Here is a 21,530-nt window from a genome sequence, read left to right on the forward strand (position 1 = left end):
ATGAACGGCAGCTTCCACAGATCCTTCCTCCAGAGAGCAGTATTCACAGCACCCTCCCTGAGGCAAAGAGTAGCTGTTTGGAGGGGAGAAGGATGTGGATGGGATATGGATGTACAGGTTGGGGTGTCTATAGGCTTCTTGGTCTGGTAAAATGAGAATGGGTATAGAATGGGTATAGAGAATGGGGACCAGAGATTAGGGACTGCCTCTCTTCACCAGACATGGTCTAGTGTAAACACTCAGTGCTCCAGAATTTCTGAATGTCAACCTGGTCTTCCATGTCACTTTGAGGGTATCTTTGTCAGGGTGGAAGGATGGAACATACTTTATTTAACAGTTTATCAGCTTGATTATAAGCTTTATATGTAAGTATACAACATATATCACCATTTAGGGTGGCCAACTGTCTGGATTTGCTGAGGACTTTCTCAGTTTAACACTGAATGCCCCATGTCCTAAGAAATAGTTGATGACCTACCCCAGTTCTTGAAATGTTCAAAGTGGATCTAGTTGTACAAAATATTTCTCAGACTTATTTGCTCTTGAAATCCTTTCCTCTGAACTCCCACCCCAACCTCTGAAGCATCTCAAATAAACTAGTGTAGAGACAATGAAATGTGTCATAGAGAAGTACATCTTATGGAGAAACATCCTTTCAGTCCATATTTTCCATTGATTGAACACTGCAGAACTTTCCTAGTCAGTGAGTTTAAGGTTGTTGTAACTATTTTTTCAGTTAATAGGTTCATTTTTATAACCACATTATAACTAAGAATAGCAAAAAATAATCTCACATTTTTATTGACTCCTACAAAGTGCTAAATCCTGTGCTAGGTGTTTTACATGCATAGCTTCTAATCCGCATAATAACTCTATGGGGTGGGTATTTTGGTCCACATTCAATAGCTGAAAAAACTGATGAGGTGGCAAAGATGGATTTGAACTAGATTTGTTTTTCTTAAGTCTATTCCCTTTTCATTGGGATAAAAAAGAAAATAAAAGGAAGATTCTTAAATTCGGTTTTGGTATTTAAAGATTCCACACTGACTATGGTAAGATACTTGGAAAAATATCAGATCTGACTTTCTAGGGGCTAAACCTAGATGAGGAATAGCAAGTATTCCTTATATACTTCAAGTTACTCAAAATTGCTCCTGAAGTTGTGTTGGTGAAGGTAGTATATCCCTTTCTCTTTTAAAGTTTCATAGTTCGGGCTTAAAAAAAACACCAAAAGCTTTGAATTGAAGAAAATTTGTTCTCCAAAATCCAGTTTCTTTTAAACAAATGGTATCAAAATGTAAGAGGATTGTTATTCAGGCCATCCTTTATATCCATCAGTAAAATTATTCAGTTTTTTTTTTTTAATTTTTAATTTATTTTTTATTTTCAGCATAACAGTATTCATTATTTTTCACCACACCCAGTGCTCCATGCAATTCGTGCCCTTTATAATACCCACCACCTAGTACCCCAACCTCCCAACCCCCACCCCTTCAAAACCCTCAGATTGTTTTTCAGAGTCCATAGTCTCTCATGGTTCACCTCCCCTTCCAATTTCCCCCAACTCCCTTCTCCTCTCTAACTCCCCATGTCCTCCATGCTATTTGTTATGCTCCACAAATAAGTGAAACCATATGATAATTGACTCTCTCTGCTTGACTTATTTCACTCAGCATAATAATCTCTTCCAGTCCCGTCCATGTTGCTACAAAAGTTGGGTATTGGTCCTTTCTTTTTTTTTTTTTTTTTATAAACATATATTTTTATCCCCAGGGGTACAGGTCTGTGAATCACCAGGTTTACACACTTCACAGCACTCACCAAAGCACATACCCTCCCCAATGTCCATAATCCCACCCCCTTCTCCCAAACCCCCTCCCCCCAGCAACCCTCAGTTTGTTTTGTGAGATTAAGAGTCACTTATGGTTTGTCTCCCTCCCAATCCCATCTTGTTTCAATTATTCTTCTCCTACCCACTTAAGCCTCCATGTTGCATCACCACTTCCTCATATCAGGGAGATCATATGATAGTTGTCTTTCTCTGCTTGACTTATTTCGCTAAGCATGATACGCTCTAGTTCCATCCATGTTGTCGCAAATGGCAAGATTTCATTTCTTTTGATGGCTGCATAGTATTCCATTGTGTATATATACCACATCTTCTTGATCCATTCATCTGTGGATGGACATCTAGGTTCTTTCCATAGTTTGGCTATTGTGGACATTGCTGCTATAAACATTCGGGTGCATGTGCCCCTTTGGATCATTACATTTGTATCTTTAGGGTAAATACCCAATAGTGCAATTGCTGGGTCATAGGGCAGTTCTATTTTCAACATTCTGAGGAACCTCCATGCTGTTTTCCAGAGTGGCTGCACCAGCTTGCATTCCCACCAACAGTGTAGGAGGGTTCCCCTTTCTCCACATCCTCGCCAGCATCTGTCATTTCCTGACTTGTTGATTTTAGCCATTCTGACTGGTATGAGGTGATATCTCATTGTGGTTTTGATTTGTATTTCCCTGATGCCGAGTGATATGGAGCACTTTTTCATGTGTCTGTTGGCCATCTGGATGTCTTCTTTGTAGAAATGTCTGTTCATGTCCTCTGCCCATTTCTTGATTGGATTATTTGTTCTTTGGGTGTTGAGTTTGCTAAGTTCTTTATAGATTCTGGACACTAGTCCTTTATCTGATATGTCGTTTGCAAATATCTTCTCCCATTCTGTCAGTTGTCTTTTGATTTTGTTAACTGTTTCCTTTGCTGTGCAAAAGCTTTTGATCTTGATGAAATCCCAATAGTTCATTTTTTCCCTTGCTTCTCATCAAAATCCTTGAGGAGAACACAGGCAGCAACCTCTTCGACCTCTGCCGCAGCAACATCTTCCTAGGAAATTATTCAGTTTTATCATATGGTTCTTACATGGGAATTATTTTATTTTTTTGTCATTACTATAAAAAAGATTCCTGTTATATTTTTAAAAGTGGTGGATTTTAAATCATACTTAGGAGTCTCTGGGAGGAAGGGACAAGGCAGGAACAAGCAGGCTGGACTCTGGTATCCTCACCTCTGTTTCACCTCTGTTTCAAACAACACCATGTTTGTTTACATTTTGAGATTCTAGATAAATTTTTAAGTTCTTTGTTGAAAGAACTATAAGAAAAATATGGTTTTAATTAGTCCTTATTATTAGAAAGCAGTTGCATTTGAGATATTTATTCTTTTTTAACAGCTTTATTGAGATACAGTTAATATATAATTCACTCACTTAAAGTGTTCAATGGCTTTTAGTGTATTCATAGAGTTTTATAATCATCACCACAATGAATTTTAGAAGGGAATCATTACCCAAAAAGAAACTCCATATTTCTTAGCCATTACCCTCTAGTCTCCACATTGTCCTCATCCTAGGCAATCACCAATCTACTCTCTGTCTCTACAGATTGCCTTGTGTGGACATTTAATATAAATATAATCAAGCAATACTAGGCCTTTTTTCACTGACTTCTTTTACTTAGCATAATGTTTTCAAAGTTCATCCATACTGTAACATGCATCAGTAGTGTACTTCATTCCTTTTTATTCCTAAATAATATTCTATTTATGGATATATCACAATTTATCCTGTCTTTTGGTTATTATGAATAATGTTGCTATGAATAATTCATGTATAAATTATTGTGTGGATATGTTTTCATTTATGTCTGTAAATGGAATTGTTGGATCATATGGAAACTCTGTGTTCAACCATTTAAGGAACTGCCAGACTCTTTTTGCAAAGCCAGCTATAGCATTTACATTCCTAACAGTATATGAGTTCCAGTTTCTCTAATTCTCATATCTGACTACTTAGGCAAACCTTTGTACTAATTTTAAGAGTTTATCACTTCTCCTTGCTTTCATATTTGACAGTGATATCAGTTCTACATACTTTCAAATATTCATGTCTTATTGCATTGGACACAATTCTTGTATTAATTTAAAATAACATTTCTAGAACATCTCTTAATCTTGTTCCTGATTTTGATGGGATTGACACTAGTGCACTGGTTCTCAAACTTGGGTACATATTAGAATATCTAAAGAGTTAAAAGAAAAAAGCCAATGACTGGATGTCAGTCTTAGAGAGTCTCATTAGTGTGGCTTAGGCATTGGAACTTTTTAAAACCCTCTAGGTGATTCAAATGGGAGGCAAAATTTTAGAACCACTGCTGTAGGGCTCATAGACTTCTGTCCTATCATTTGTCACATTAATTTATAATAATAATAATTATTATTATTTGCCCACTTAGGGACCTTAGGAGCAGGATTTATGTTCTATTTAATTTTCAGGTTTATTTTCATTGATTTTTTTTCCTCTAGCACTTATTTTTATATTATTACGCATATGTTTTTGACATTGTATACTGATATAGGGCCTGAGAAGTGCTAAGAACTTAACGAAAGGTTCTGAATTAATAGAAGGGTCAAATGAGATCCTTAGTCTGAGATAGTAGTAATTGCAACAATTCATTTTTAGGGCAAGTCTTGGGGACAGAGCAGAGAGTAGTTTTGGGGGAGAATCAGAGATAAAAAAGTTTGACTTTAAATGTCCTTGGTCTAATGTGTCTAGCTGAAAATCATAGATTTGCTACTGTGTTTTTACCAAAAGTCATGCCTCTAGTCAGGCACATGTAATTTCTGCCATCTTTAAGTTAAGTAGGACTTGATGTTCTTTCTTCTTCATTTCCTCCGCTTGTCAGAAAACAAAGAAAACTCTTCCTTTGGTCCATCCTGTATTAGCAATACACTTTTAGTTAAAAGAGACTAAGGTCCAAGATTTGGCAGCAAAACTAAAAAAAAAAAAATAGTTTTCTATTTCATTATCAAGTAAAATCAGATGAAAACAAGAGGATTGTTTTTTGTTTTGTTCTGTGCTGTTCTTTCATTCTTTATAATGAACTGGCAATACATAGAAACAGTATTTCAGAATTACATAGGCTATTTATTCTACTTTTCCAAAGTACATTCAATTGTATTTATAGTGGAGAAACTATTTTATGTTTAAGATGGAAAATTTGCTAATTAGAAATGTGTTCAATTGCAAGTATAGAAAAGTTTGTTATAGTGACTAGAACAAAAATAATGTCAATCTTCTCATCTAACAATAAATTTGGGGGTAAATGCCTGCTAGCATTTGTTATGCTACTAAATGATGCCACTGGGAATATATCCAAGCCTTCCTACTTTTAACAAGTTGACTTTTATTTCTGTGCATATTACCTACTGCATAATAGCAAGATTGTTGCTGAAGATCAGATAGCTAGTCTATCTTCAAGGCAGAAAAGGACAAAGAACAGCATCAACAGATCTGAAGCCCCTTTCCCTCTTTTTAAAAAAAGAGGATACAGAATACAGAATACAAAAACTTGTCAAAAAAGTTGTAGGAAACTTCACTTTTATTCACCTGAACTGTGGTACATGGCTCCTGCCATAAACAAGGGGGATTAAGAAAGTGAGTATCTTGCTTGGAACTGGGAACTTGGTTATCCCAAACTAAGATGAGCTTTGTTAGCAAGGAATAAGTAGGGAATAGGTATTGAGAAAGCAAATGACAATGTCTAACTCAGGCATTCTATTTAGTTGAAATATATTTTAAAAGTTTTCTCTTACTTCTCTGATCAGTTCTTCTTAGTTTCCAATTTGCCTTTCTCTATCATACTTCTAGAAGTTAACATTCCTAAGTCTTGGTCCTAGTGCCTTTATATTTCATATATGAAATATAAACTTGCTCATAAACTTGATTACTTATAATTTAATGACTCCCAAATTTATGTCCTCATCCAAGAAGTCACCTATAAGCTCCAGAATTAAGTGTGTGTGTGTGTGTGTGTGTGTGTGTGTGTGTATATATTTTTTTTTAAATAATTGCTTGTTTGTGTCTGTCTCCTCTACTGAAAGGGCTGATACCATGTCTCTTTTTATCTCTGCTCTATCTCGTCTAGCCCAGTAACTTCTACATAGTGGGTGCTTATAAAATATTTCATAAATGAATGAAGTTATTTTCTAAGCTACTGACCATGGGATACATCCCTAGCCGTATGGGTGGCATAGTAAGTAGTGCCAGTTGATTTCTGCACAGACCAGTGGAGTCTTGAGAACGTCAATCGTGCCACTGGAGAGTAACTTTTATGAGTCTTTGGATGACCACTCCATATCACCAGGCAAAGAAACCCCTGAAGAAACAGCTCTCTACCATACTTTTTATGACCAACTATCCCTTCAAGTGTTATACTGAAAGTCCAGAAAATAAAAATGTTCACAATGTCTGAGACTAAAATAATAGAAACAAGTTATTCTGGAGCTGTGACAGAACTCACAATATGGAACAAACGTAGACTTTCCTTCCCCAAGAGAATGGGCAAACAGAATGTTCCTAAATTTATGAAAAGACTTACAATCACAGAGAAAGTCAACAAGGGCAGCAGTACATTCTGATATTGATTAGAACCGAGACATAGGAGCAAATATAAGAAACTCTTAAATTAATGAGATTAGAGAGAGCATTATGTTTATAAAAAAAGGAACAATTTGAAGTCTGCTTTATAATTGAAATTTGAAAGTTCTGGCAAAATTTTAAATTTCAAGAATGAAAACCCACCCTCAAATATATGGTCAGAAGATAATACATAAAAAGGAAAACAAAGGGACACCTGGGTGGCTTGGTCGGTTAAGCGGCTGCCTTTGGCTCAGGTCATGATCGCAGGAACCCCACGTCATCATGGGGCTCTCTGCTCAGCAGGGAGCCTGCTTCTTCCTCTCCCTTTGCATGTTGCTCTGCCTGCTTGTGCACATGTGCTCTCTCTCATTCTCTCTCTACCAAATAAGTAAAAATCTTTTTTTTTTTAAAAAGAAAAATAAAATCATTGGGCTTTTCATCTGAAATACTAAATACCAGAAAATGTTTGAGCGGTGTCTAAAATCTTTTGAGAAAGAGTTTGCATACCAAGGGTTTTCTCTACCCTTCAAATTAAGGAGGCAACAGGAAACAGGAAGATTCTTAGACCAGTTCATTAAGATTCTCCAACGAGACACTTACATAGCCTGAAAAGAAGTGTTTCCATGGACTAAGAAGTGCTTCAAAATCAAGGTCTCAAATATGGCCAGAAATTGTACTCATTTCACATAAATTGAGGTAGTGATTTGTTTATATTTTCTCCCTTTCTCCATGCCCACCTCCTAATCATTACCCCCATTCCTTTTCTAAACAGGTATCCATAATATTTTAATTTTCTCCCCTTAGAATTTTTCAGGCATTTTCTAACTTTTCTAAAGTTAGTTCTGTGCAGTGTGTTGAGTAATTAACAACTGAGAGAACATTACAAGTTTTATATATGGCCAAATCTGAATTTATGGGAAATCCACAGAACTAGGTAGAACTAGAAATGCTTTAGAAAGTGACAAAGTTTGAAAACAATACCAGTTTTCAATTATAGAAATTAGAAAAAGGGCTGAAAGCTTAACTAGAAAAAGTAAGGAGAAGGAAAATGAGGGCAAAAATCAGTGATAAATTTAAAAAGAAACCATTAAGAATAGGAAAAAAGAAAAAATAGAATATGGTGTTGGGAAAACTGGACAACTACATGGAAATAAATGAATTTGAGCCACTTTCTGACATAACACAGAAAAATAAACTCAACATGGATTAAAGATATAAATGTGAGACCCAAAGCCATAAAACTTCCAAAAGAAAACATAAGCAGTAATCTCTCAGATGTTGGTCTTGGCAACGTATTTATGGAAATGTCACCTTAGGCAAGAAAAACAAAAGCAAAAATAAACTATTGGGACTATACCAAGATAAAGTTTTTGCACAGAAAGAGAAACCACCAATTAAACAAAAAGGCAATTTAACTGAATAGGAGAAGATATTTGCAAATGACAGATATGATAAGGGGTTAATGTCCAAAATATATAAAGAACTTATACAATGCAACACCAAAAAACCTACAAACAATCCAATTAGAAAATGGGTAGAGGACCTGAATAGACATTTTTTCCAAGGAAGACATACAGATGGCTAACACAAGATACTCAACAACAAAGATCATCAGGGAAGTGCAAATCAAAACCATGGTGAGATATCACTTCACACATGTCAGAATGGTTAGTATTAAAAAGACAAATAATAACAAGTGCTGGTAAGGTTGTGGAGAAAAGGGAACTGTTGCATGCTGTTGGTGGGAAGATAAATTGGGGCAACCACTATGGAAAACAGTATGGAGGTTCCTAAAAAATTAAAAATAGAAATACCATATGATCTAGTAATTTCACTGTTGGGTATTTACCCAAATGAAAAAGAAAAGATAAATACAATACTATGTTTACTGCAGCATTATTTGCAATAGCCAAGATGTGAAAGCAACCCAACTGTCCATCCCTAGATGAATGAATAAAGAAGATGTGATGTATATGTATACACTGGAATATTACTCAGCCATAAAAAAGGATGAGCTCTTGACATTTGCAACAACATGGGTGGACCTAAAGGGTATTATGCTAAGTGAAATAAGTAAGACAGAAAAACAAATATATGATTTCACTTATACGTGGAATCTAAAAAACAAAATAAAAGAATAAATAAAAAACAAATAGACTCTTAAATACATAGAGCAAACTGGTGATTGCCAGAGAGATAGTGTGTGGGGTGATGGGCAAAATGGGTGCAAGGGTTTAAGAGGTACAAACTCATAAAGGTGGAAAGCACAGCATAGGGAATATAGTAAATAATATTGTTATGACCTTGTATGGTGACAGATGGTAACTACATTTATGGTGAATGTTGAATAATGTGTAGAATTGTCAAATCACTACGTTGTACATCTGAAACTAATATAACATTGTATGTCAATTGTACTTCAAACTGCCCCCCCCAATTAAAAAAACAAAAAGTTATTAAATACTGGTTTATATAAACTCAACCCATTATACAAATTTTCAGATATACCAACCTGTGATAAGGGTGGTAGAGAGAAAAGAAAGTTTATATAAATACATAATATTAAGGAATATCACCATGTAAAAAGATGAGATTAAACAATTTTTAAGGAAAACACCAGGTACAACATGGTCCTAATAAGCCTTCTGGATAAAATGGATGATTTTCTGGGGAAATTAAAAAATGACCAAAATTGATGCAAAAAAGATGAAAATCTAAGTGGAGAAATAACTGGAAGAAATAATTTTAAAAACTGTCACAGAATTATTGAAAATAAGCATGCTAGGCCCAGGTGATATTTTAAAATGTTTATTTCTTTATCTTAGAGAGAGACGGACAGGAACAGGATAGAACAGGAGGGAGGGGCAGAGGGAGAGAGAATCTGAGCCAAACTTCCTGCTGAGCACAGAACCTGACACAGGGCTTGATCTCATAACCCTGAGATCATGACCTGAGCCAAAACTAAGGGTCAGATGCTTACCTAACTGTGCCACCCAGATGATATTTTTTAGAAAAGATTGATTGATTGATTGATTGATTGATTTTAGAGAGAGGGAGGGAGGGAGGAAAAGAAAGGGGATGGGAGGGGTTAGAGGCAGAGGGAGAGAATCTTCAAGCAGACTCCCTTCTGAGCGAGGAGCCTGACATGGGGCTGTATCTCATGACCCTTGAGATCATGACCTGAGCTGAAACTAAGAGTTTGAAGCTTAGCTAACTGAACCACCCAGGTACCCCTAAACCCAGATGATTTTTAGAGAAAATTTCAACACACTTGCAAGAAACATATACTACTGTCTTTGCTATTTAAACTGCCCAAGCATAGAAAAAAGGGTGAAATTTCCAGATAATTTTACAAGGTTGACACAAACCCAGTTTCAAATCTTAATAGTATAAGTGATATACATATATACAAAAACTAAAGAAAAATAACAATTAACCGAGCATAAATAAACTACTGGCAAATTAATTCAGGAGTGTTTTAAAAAGGCAGTACACCTTATATTAGTCAGGGTTCTTCACAGAAATAGAACCAGTAGAACACAAACACACATTTATCATAAGGGATTGGCTCACACAGTCATGGAGGTTGACAGGTCCCGAGAACTGTGATCAGCAAGGGGAAGTCCCAGGGCAGCTAATGGTGTAGATCCAGTCTGAATCTGAGGGCCAAAACCAGGACAGCTAATAATGTTAAGTTCCATTCCAAAAACTGGCAGGTTTGAGACCCAAGTAGCAATATTTCAGTTAGAGTCTAATGGTGGAAAAATATTGATGTCCCAGCTCAAAGCAGTCAGGCAGAAGGAGTTCTTAGCCAGGGCTGCCTTAACAAAATACCAGAGACTGGGTAGCTTAAAAAACAAAAAAAATTTTCTCACAGTTTTGGAGGCTTAAAGTTAAAGATCAAGAGGCCACCACGATTTGTTTCTGGTGAGAACTCTCTTCCTATGTTATAGATGACCTTGCTATGTTCTCACATGGCAAGGACAGTAAGGGAGAAAATTCTGTGGTGTTTCTTCGTATAAGGGCACTAATCCCATTATGAGGGCCTGACCCTCAGAATCTCATCCTGTGTGGTTTCCAGAGGCCCCATCTCCCCATATCATCACCATGGAAGTTAGGGATTCAATTTAGGAATTTGGGGAGAATAAAATTGAGTTCATACCACACCTTCACTAAGTAGGATTTATACCAGAAATATAAAGATGATTCAATTGTTGGGATATTTTGATTAAATTCATTAAATCAAAAGGTTCAACAGACCATTTCAATTAATGCCAAAGATATGTTTTTTTTTTTTTTTTTTTTTTTTTCAAAGATATGTTAAGATTAATCTGTTTCTTCTATAAGATGATAGAGACTCTGAAACCAAAGGCACTTTTTTAAGAGTACAATACTATAGGTAAAAAGTAGTGACAAGGGTACTCCCTATCGTTGCTATTATTAAATTTTTCTTTGGAATGTCCCAGCCAGACTAGTAAGAAAAGAAAAAGCAACAAGAGAACTAAGAAAGACAATATTGGCATTGTTTGCAGATCATGTAATTATGTAATAGGAAAACACTACAGATATACGGATTTAAGATATATTGAAATAATAAGAATTTAGTAAGTGACCATATATGGATAAATGAAAACAAAAATCAATAGCTTTCCAACACCAGTGGTAACCAGAAAATATAAGAAAAAATTTTTAAATTTGTAATGTAAATAACAGTAACAGTGTAAGCCACCTAGCAATAGACTTAGCAGGGAATATCCAAGACATGCATGAGAACACTTTAGAACTACTGAGGGCATAAAAAGAGACTGTGTTTTTAGAAGGAAAAACTGAACCCAGAGACTCCGAGTTCTATGTTGTAGCTGCTTTCCAGGATAACACATTTTAAAGTAGGCAATCTTACACAGCTTTTAAGATCTCTTTTCCTTGGTGTTCTGAAATTTCACAAGGGTGGGCCTAGGTGAAAGTCTACTTTTCATTCATCTTGCTTAGAACTGAGTGGGCTCTTTCAATTTAAAGGTTGTTGCCTCTTTGTTGTTTAGAAATTTTGCTCTTTGACAATTCCTCCTCTGTTTTCATTTTTGGAGACTCCTATTATTTATTTGCCGAACCATGTGGATTATGTTTCACATTTACAACAGCAACATAATATACAAGTTACTTATGAATAAACCTAACAAAAGATATAAGATGTTAACATTAGGGGAAGCCATGTGAGTGGTAAACCTAGATCTTTGGTATTACTTTTGCTATTTCTCTCTGAATCTAAAATTATTCTACAGTGAAAAGCTCACTGGAAAAAGATATGGGAGAAAATATAATATATTATTAAAAATATTAAAGGAAGCTGAAACAAAGGGAAAGACACATTATATTTATGAATTAGAGGATCCAATAAAGATGTCAGTTTCTCCCCAATTTTCCATAGATGCAGTATAATTTCAATGAAAACATCAGCAGCACTTTTGAAGGAATAAGACAATCTGATGCCTAAATTTATATGGATAAGCAAAGCCCCAAGAGTAGCTAAAACGTTCTAAAAGGAGGAGGAAGTAGGACTTGTTTTTCACATATCAATAATTAAGCAGAGTATCCACAGTTAAGACAGTGTGGTATTGGTTCAAGGATAGAAAAGCAGGTTAATGGAAAAGAAAAAAGGGCCCAGAACGAGACAATTATATGGAATCTTGATATTGATGCATTGTAGTAGGTTGACTAAGTATAGCCTTCAAAATTCATGTCTACCTAAAACCTTAGCATATGACCTGATTTGGAAATAGTGTCTTTGCAAATGCAATTAAGGATATAGAGAGGAAATCATCCTAGACCCTAAATCCAATACTGCTGTTCTTTCAAGAAGAGAAGTAATTTGGAGATCTAATTCCATTTTCTTCATATTTTTTTTTTAAGATTTTATTTATTTATTTGACAGAGGGAGATCACAAGTAGGCCGAGAGGCAGAAGCAGGCTCCCTGCCAAGCAAGGAGCCTGATGCGGGGCTCGATCCCAGGACCCTAAGATCATGACCTGAGCTGAAGGCAGACATTTAAACCACTGAGCCACCCAGGCACCCCTCCATATTCTTTATCTATACATGTATATATGTGTAGATATCTCAACATCCTTTTTGTCATGTTTATGTCTCCACTCTCCATTGATTTGCAATATGAATGTACTAGATTCTTAGAGCTGCTGTAATAAGTTAATCACTTGGTGGCTTAAAATGACAGAAATCTATTGTTTCACAGCTCTGGAAAATAGAAGTCTGAAATCAAGGTGTCAACAGGGTTGGTTCCTCTCGTAGGCTCTGAGGAAGAGATCCTTTGCCTCTCTTTTAGCTTTATTTGGCTGCCCACAATCCTTGGTGTCCCTTGGCTTGCCGATGCACCACTCCAGTCTGCCTCCGTCTCACTCTGTCCTGTCCTCTTCTTGAAAGGACAGCCTTATATCTCTCTACCCCTCCCCACAAATCTGGGTTTATTGGGTTTAAAAACAAGTTATTAAAAACAAACTATCATGGATGGAACTAGAGCGTATCATGCTTAGCGAAATAAGTCAAGGGGAGAAAGACAACTATCATATGATCTCCCTGATATGAGGAAGTAGTGATGCAACATGGGGGCTTAAGGGGGTAGGAGAAGAATAAATGAAACAAGATGGGATTGGGAGGGAGACAAACCATAAGTGACTCTTAATCTCACAAAACAAACTGAGGGTTGCTGGGGGGAGGGGGGTTGGGAGAAGGGGGTTGGGGTTATGGACATTGGGGAGGGTATGTGCTTTGGTGAGTGCTGTGAAGTGTGTAAACCTGGCAATTCACAGACCTGTACCCCTGGGGATAAAAATATATGTTTATAAAAAATTAAAAATTAAAAACAAACAAACAAACAAACAAGCTATTGTTTAAGGATACACTCATATGTACAAAAAAAAGTAAAATTTCAAAAGTAAGGTCATAACATTTACCTCTGGTTGGGATGCAGGCAGTGGGCATAGAGCCGGAATAAACAGATTGATGATGCTCTGTGAGAGCTGGACTCACTGGTGTTCATGTGATTGTCATAACTTACAGCTGTTACATATATTCTTTCATATATGTCAGGTATTATACAATACACATTATAAAAATAGTTTCTGTTGACTTTTCCCTCATGCTTTCCATTTTTCTTTGGTTTTACTTTGCAGATTTCTTTTTCTTTCATCACTTCTGTAGCACTTGTAATTTTCACAATCATGTTTTTAATTCCCAAGATTTCTTTCTTGTTTCTTAGTTGCTGCTTCATCATAGCAGCCTAAACTTTTTTAGTAGCTGCAGCATCTTCTCAAATCTCTCTAAGAAATTCACTGGGATTTTTTAAAGACTTCACTGTTCTCTAAGTTGTTTCTCCTTCCCTTGGACCAGTTTGGTTTTGTTATCTTGATCGTTTTTCAGACATGCTACTGTTTTCCTCATTGGTCTGCAGGATTTTGGTTATGAGTAAAAAATTAGGTGATGAATGAGACTTATCGTGGGCCATTCTTCTTAGGGGCAGCTTGCTTAGGGCAGAATCCTGGGTTCGTGGGAAGAAGGTCTCTGTTCAAGAACAGGAAAGCTCTTTACTGAAGCCTTGTGTGTAAACTCTCTTCCCCAGACAAGCCCAAATTCCAGACCCCAAAATGAACATGGACTCCGATTTTTGTCTTATTAATTATTTGTAGAAATTTCCACTTCTTTCTTTCTTTCAAACGTGGCTATGTATTGTAAAGTTATTTTTAACAAAAAATTTTTTATCTATGTGTCTGTCTGTACTTGTGGTGGGGGTTCTTTTACATAAGCTTAGTAGACTATCTTGGCAGGAAATCTGCACTGCGATATCTATAATCCTTTTAGCAAACACCTCTGCTTGTATGGTATTTGTCTGTCTGCATGCACAAGGAATTTTGGCACACAGTTTTGAGAACACATCAGAAAAATGCATGATTTCTACCAGATCCTCTAGTTATAAGACTGTTATCTACTTACCCAGAGCTTCTTTTCTCTCTTTTTATACCAGCAGCCCCATACTCTCTAGAGGTGCCTTACCTCCCTTTTATTGGCTCTTGGCTCACATCTATATGTTAGTATGTGGTTTTATACAAATATGTTTTGAAGTATAATCAACAGGATCTCCTGACAGGTTGTGTGTGGATTGTGAACAAAAGAGTTGTTATCAAGGATAACTCCAATCAGGGAATATTATTTCCTAAGATTGAGAGTGTTGCTGGGAGGGGTTGTTAAAAAGTCAAGGGCTTGTTTTCTGAAATATGAGTTTATTATTAGACATCCTAGCAAAGATGTCAAGTAGGCCGGTGGATATATAAGTTGGGAGTTTAGGGGAGCAGTTGGGCTGCAGATATATACTAGGGAGTCACTGGCATAGAGCTGGTTGTTGAAGTCAGGAGACAGCCTGAAATTACCTACAAACAATGTGGAATAGATAGTGAGGAAGACAGATTACAGCATTCCACCATTTTGAGCAAAAGGGGAAGGATCTAGCAATGGAGAATAAGGAGGGGAGGGTGAGAAGAGAGGAAACACAGGAGATGTGGTATCTCTGAAGCCGAGTGGCAGAAGTGTCAAATGCTGCTGAGAGATTGAGACTTAAATGTTATTTGGCCAGGTAGAGATTACTGGTGGTGTTGACAGGAGCAATTTCAGTGGAGTACTAAGATAAAAGCCTGATTGAAATGAGTTCAAGAAAGCCTATGCAAAGAATTAATGGAAATAATGATACAGACAACTTTTTGCAGAATTTACTGTGAAGAGAAGTGAGAAATGGAACAGAAGAGAAACAGAATGTGGGGTTAAGGAACATAATGAAGAGTATTTGTTCATTAATAGGGATTTTGAGACCACTTAGAATAAAAAACAAGTAAAAGTCTTAAAACATCAAAGAAAGAATCTCAAAGAAATTCAAAGCATAAAAACATTCTTTATAGTGAAAAGTTAGGCAAATTGCCTTTAAACATACAAAGATGTTTTTATTCCACAGTGTAATGGAAGTCTTTGTTTGCAGGCAGTGTAATTATCTACATTCAAAGTCTATAAACTTGAAAACTTTTTGATTTGAAGGTTTAGTAAAGTTTTTGGATATAAGATCAATATACACAAATTGTGGTTCTTATCTGTTAGTTAAAGAAATACAAAATGGATTTTAGAAAATATAACATCTAAAGATATAATAAAACGTAACCTAGAAAATAATTCAGCATTTATGCAAGAAAAAAATGTATAGGGTCTCTATGTGTAGCCTTATCAAATTTGCCCAAAAGGGTCTAAACAAAAAGAGAAACCATGTTCAGTCCATTAATGGAAAGATTTAGTTCTAAGGATGGCAATTGCGCGGAAAATAACCTGTTAATTCAAAGCAGTCAAGTAAATACTTTATCAGTTGTGTGTGTGTGTGTGTGTGTGTGTGTGTGTGTGTGTGTGAGAAATTTTACAAAAGGTTAAAGTTGCCAAGATAATTTTGAAATGAAAAAATAACAGACTAGGTTATCTTACCCTATTGTGAAACTAAAATAATTAAATAAGACAATATTGACATATGGATGAGCAAATAAATCCATGGAATGGGACAGAAATCCCAGAAATGGTACTGTGTACATATGAAAAATTGACATATGGCAGAAATCTTATTATCATTATAAACATTTGGGGAAATAACTCACTATTTGATTAATAATAATAGTTATCCATGTGAAAAGATAATACATCTCTACCTCACACCATATATAAAAATAGACGGTTTTAAATTTAAATGAGAAAAGCAAAAAAAAAAAAAGAGTTATGAGAATTATGTATCATTTCTGCCATAACCTGAATCTATAGATAGATTTATTTATTTATTTGAGAGAGAGAGCATGTGCCTGGGGGGAGGGGCAGAGATAGAGGGGGAAAAAACCTCAAGCAGACTCCATGTTGAGTGCAGAGCCTGAAGCAGGGCTTGATCTCGAGACCCTAAGATTATGACCTGAGCTGAAATCAGGAGTGGGCCTCTTGTCCGACTGAGCCATCCAGGTGCCCTTCCATAACCTGAATCTAATCATGAGAAAACAACAGATGGCTAAGAGACATTCTGCAAAACAGATGGCTTGTATGCCTTAAAAAAAAAAAAGTCAATGTTAGAAAAGATATAAAGCGTGATGAAGTGTTTAAATGAAAGGAAACTAAATAGACATAAAATTAAATGTAATATAATTGGATCATATACCAGAAAAAAATTTCAGAAAATTACAATATTAGAAAAACTGACAAAATTTGAATATGATCTATATATTATAGTTTTATATCAGAGTTAAAATTCCTGATAATTATACTGTGGTGACGTAAGTGAATGTCTTTGTTCTCAGGAAGTATACAGTGAAGTGTTAAAGAAATGGGATATTTCTTTCAAATTATTTAGAAAATGTACATTAAAGCATACTAATTAAAGTAATATATAGTGAGTAATATAATTATATAATATGAATTATACTTATATAATTATCATTTGTAATTATATTCTTTTCTACCTGTGGTAATATGTAATATACAACACATTTGATTATATTAACATACAGAAGAGTAACTGTATATAGAGAGAGGGAGAGAATAAAAAAGCACATTTGATAAAATGTTGACAATTGGTGAATCTGGGTAAAAAAAATTTATCACTTCACATATTTGAATTTGAAAATTATTTGAAAAGTAAATATAGGAAAATATCACACTTATAAATCACATGTCAAATACACAAATCATAAAGAGAAAGATTAATCAATTTGACTATATTAAAATTTTCAAAAGGTGTCAATATGAGGAAAAAAGAGAAGTTAAACTCTGAAGGAGGGTTGCAAAATTTATAATCAGTTAGGACCCAAAATATATTAAAAGTCCCAGTAAATTAACAAGAGAAAACAAAAAAGCTTAAGTATATAAATGAGCAATTCACAGAAAGAGAAAACTTAATGGCTACTACATATGCCTCATTATTCAACCAGTTAGGAATCAGGAAAATGAAATTATTAAAGCAATAAATAATTTCACACCAGCTATATAGACAAAAATTTAAAAAAATAGGATCGTACAAAATATTAGCAAGGATATTGAGTGTGAATTCCTGGATAGAGCTGGTGGGTATTTAATTTGTTATTACTAGTTTTGGACAGCAGTTTAGCAATACCTTCTAAAGATTGAAGATGCCCAAATCCTACAAACCTAATCCCCTCTTTCCTATATTTATACCTGAGACAAACAGGCACACAGGTACACCAGCAATGTGTGTAAAGAAGTTTATTGCAGTAATTTTTGTGATCATTACATAACAGAAGCAACAAAAATGCCCATAAAAGGAGAATGGATAAGTAATTGTGTTATGTTCATACAAGGGAATATGATGTCATACTTACGTTAAAACGAACAAACCACAGTTGCAAGTATAGAGACAGATTAATCTCAGAATTATAAGTAAACGAAAAAAAGCCAGTTGCAGAATGATTTCATTTATGTAAGTTTTAAAACAACCAATCATTTCCAGGTATTGTTTACAGACATTGTTATGGGTTGAATTGTGTCTCCCAAAATAATCTGTTGAAGTCTTAACCTCTAGTACTCAGCATATGACCTTATTTGGAAATAGGATTGTGGCAGATGTAATTGGTTAAGTTAGGATAAGATTTAATCCAATAAGACTGGTGTCTTTATAGGAAAAGACAGAGACACCAGAAAGAATGCCAAGAAGGCAGAGACTGAACTTGAGCTGCCACAAGTCAAGGAACACCTGGGACTACCAGAGCCTGGAAGAGTCAAGGAAAGATCCTTTGTAAAGGGGCTGGAGGAAGTGTGGCCCTACCAACACCTTGATTTGGACTTTAAGCCTCCAGAAATGTGAGAAAAAAATATTCCATTATTTTAAGCCATAAGTTTATGATGCGGGTTTCCTTAGCTATTAGAGTATTCCCATGAAACTTTTCAGAAGCCAAAAGGGCATAAAGCAAAGACTACTGTTAATTTAAATGGAAAACATTTTGAGCATTTGTGGACCCCCAAAATAACCTCCCTCAGTCTTTTCTTATAGTTAGGATACATCTTGCTAACAGTTATACAAAATAAGTGGAGATGAAGCACAGATGCTCACAGACACAGTTCAAAGCTGTGGTGGGTTGATAATGAGGTACTGAGTGTAGGTCCCAGCAAAGGAGCTTGGTGGTGTCACTCTGGCTGCTTCGGGTTCACATTACCTCTTAAATGGCTCATTGCAAAATAGACAGTGAACGCTGTTTTTGCTGTAAAAGCAAAGGTGTAAAAAGCAGGGAATACTTGTATTTTGCTATAGCAGCACTCAGAAACTAATACAGATACATTAATGTCTAAATATAAAGAGAAAATAATATAAATAGTTACACATGCAAGGGGATAGTGAGTACCAAATTCGGGATGATGTTTAACCCTGGGAAGAGAGGAGAACAAAGAGAGGTTCACAGAAGTCTTTAACTGTATCTGTAATTTGTGTTCTTTTAAAATATTAGCACACTAAGGGATGCCTGAGTAGCTCAGTCAGTTAAGTCTCCAACTCTTGATTTCAACTCAGGGCATGATCTCAGAATTGTGAGATTGAGCCTTGTGTTGGTCCATGCTGGGCATGGAACCTGCTTAAGATTCTCTCTCTCCTTCTCCCCCTTCTCCCCTCTCATGCACACATGCTCTCTCTCTTTCTCTCTCAAATAAATAAACAAAAACATAGTATAATAAGATTTGACAGATGTTGGTAGAGGGTCTAAGAAGGTTTGTTGTAGTTTCCTGCATATGTAGAGTAATTGGTAATATGGAAAGAAAAGTATAAATCCGAAGATGTATTGGGGGTATATGGGAGAGCATAGTTGGAACACAGTTTCTCCTGGAGTCCATCTACCAGGGCTTTGCCCATTTGGTTAGTGACAACTGTTGGGAACAGTTATTGGTTGTAGTGGTTTGCAAACTAACAGCAGAGCTAGGAGGTGACTGAAATAAAATGATGTTTGTTACCCTCTAAGACTGGCATGTGCAGCCCAAATATGTGAAGGTAAATCTTTCTCAAAAGAATTATCAGAAATTAATTTTTGGAGTATCTGGGTGGCTCAGTAGGTTAAGCCTCTGCCTTCGGCTCAGGTCATGATCTCAGGGTTCTGGGATCAAGCCCCGCATAGGGTTTTCTGTTCAGCAGGGAGCCTGCTTCCCCTTCCCCCTCTGCCTGCCTCTCTGCCTACTTGTGATCTCTGTCAAATAAATAAATAAATAAATAAATAAATAAATAAATAAATCTTTTTAAAAAAGAAATTGATTTTTATTTATTATCTCAGGAGAGAGCCTGCCTCATTGTTGAGGAGTTCTTGTTAATAATAACTTTAAATTGCATAATTCTTTAAAGTTTAAAATGTAATTAGAAACCAGTTAAAAAACATTGAGCTGAAATTTTCTTGCCTGCAGTTTCACCTCTCAGTCCAGAGTCTGTCTTTGTAAACAGTGTGGAATAGATCCTTATTCGCCATCACTTGATTTCCCCAGTTCTTCTCTCCCCAACCAGAATGCTCCTGCTCTCCCTTTGCTTACCATGTATCTCTTATTACCCTGGGAAGTTTTTTGTTTTGTTTTGTTTTTCTTTTTTTGAAAAAGGACAGTCTATCAAGAAGACAGGAGACAATGGGGACTGGTGAGGTAGTGAGCAACTTTTACGTTGCTGGTAGGATTGTAAATTGGCCCAACCATTAAGGAAAACAATATGGAAGTTCCTCAAAAAATTCAAAATACATGGAACACCTGGGTGGTGTAGTGAGTTAAGTGTCCAGTCTTGGTTTTGGCTCAGGTTGTGATTTCATGTGTTGTAGGATAGAGCCTTGCATGGGGCTCCACACTTAGCCGAATCTGCTTGGGATTCTCTGCTCCTTCTGCCTCTCTCCTGCTCATGCACGCTCTCTCTCTGAAATAAATAAATCTTAAAAAATATTCAAAATATATCTACTTTATGATCCAGAAATTCCACAACCGGATATGTATCCAAAGAAAATGAGAACAGTATTTCAAAGAGATATATGCGTCTCTACGTTTATTGCAGTATCATTCACAATAGCCAAGATATGGAAACAACCTGAATTGTCCATCAATGGATAAATGGATAAAAGTATGATTTTTTAATCCAGTGGATAAATAGATAAAAATATTATATATCATATCTATATTATATATATAATATACATATATATATAAAATATTATTTAGCCAGGAGAAAGGAGTGCTTCCTGCCATTTGTGACAACACGGATGGATCTTGTGAACATTATGCTAAGTGAGATAAGTCTGACAAAGACATGTACTATATGGTATCACTTACATATGGAATATAAAAAAAGTCAAACTTATAAAAATGTAGAGTAAACTGGTGGTTACCAGGGGGTGGGGGGGGAGATAAGATAGATGTTGTTTAAGGGTACAAACTTGCAAAAAGTGGTAAACAAGCCATAGAGATCTAATGCACAGTATAATGAATACAGACAATACTGTACTATAATCAAATTTCCTAAGAGACTAGAACCTAATTATTCCAACCACTGAACAGATCATTGGATAATTATATACTGTGATGGAGGTGCTAAATAAATATCACTATAATGACAATCATGTTACAACATGTAAATATATCAAATTAATGTGTCATACACCTTAAATTTACACTGTTATGTCAAATATACTCAATAAAAAATAAAATGTCCTGGTGATGGTAAAGAAAAAAACAAAAAGAAAGATAGAATGCCTCTAACTTGTAGACCCATTTTCAAACCAGTTAGACTACGGTTGTGTTTGAAACTTTTCAGCATGTAGCTCAGAAGCATGAAGTCTTTTCAGGTCACTTTTGGCTTATGGTTGTTTGCAAAGGTGAGAACCCTGGATTGGCAGTGCCATTGTGTGCCAAGACTCTGGGGTCTTGGGCAAGTTAGCTCCTCAGATCATCAATGTCTTCTAATGTGGGAATAATTGTTAGCTTATAGAGTTACTGTGTGGGTTAAATTGAGACGTTGTACTAAA

Source organism: Mustela nivalis (genome assembly GCF_964662115.1).
Source record: "Mustela nivalis genome assembly, chromosome: 1".
Lineage (NCBI taxonomy): Eukaryota > Metazoa > Chordata > Mammalia > Carnivora > Mustelidae > Mustela > Mustela nivalis.